Here is a 750-nt window from a genome sequence, read left to right on the forward strand (position 1 = left end):
TGTCCTTTTGCTTTCTTCATGTGTGATATCTTTGATGTCATCCCACAGTTCATTTGGTCTTTGGTCATTGACATACTATGCGTCGAATCTATTCTTCAGATGATCTCTAACTTCAGGTGGCATGCACTTAAGATGATATTTTGCCTCCTATGGCCTTGTTTTAATTTTTTTCAGCTCCAATTTAAACTTGCATATGAGAAGGTTATGGTCTGTCTATTCCACAGTTCGAGCCTGGCCTTGTTCTCACTGATGATATTGAGTTTCTCCATTGTCTCATTCAACAGATGTACTCAATTTGATTCCTGTGTATTCCATCTGTCAAGGTCCACATGTATAGCTGTCCCTTATTTTGTGGAAGAAAAGGGTGTTTTCAATTAATAAGTCATTGATCTTGCAAAATTCTATCATGAAATTGCTGGTGTCATTTAACCAAGACCATATTTTCCAATTGTCAAATAAAGAGAAGCCAGAAAGTATCTAGTATTCTGTTCTCAGGGAGGGTCTTGTAGGCTGAAGTTTGTATGGTCTATTAGTCCTTTGGACTAATTGTTTCCATGTGTCTTTGATTTTCTTCACTTTTCTTTTCTCTGCATGGGAAGAGACCAATAGTTGCACCTTAGATGGTTGCTCACAAGCTTTTACGACCCCAGTTGCTAATCACCAAAGTAGGATGTAGAAAATATTCTTATAGACTATGCTGTGCCAGTGGATCTTGATGTTCCCCAAGACCGTGGCCCCTGGTCACACTTC

The sequence above is a fragment of the Orycteropus afer genome, unplaced genomic scaffold (genome assembly GCF_000298275.1).
Source record: "Orycteropus afer afer isolate SDZICR_OR568_19922 unplaced genomic scaffold, OryAfe1.0 scaffold00964, whole genome shotgun sequence".
NCBI classification, from domain to species: domain Eukaryota; kingdom Metazoa; phylum Chordata; class Mammalia; order Tubulidentata; family Orycteropodidae; genus Orycteropus; species Orycteropus afer.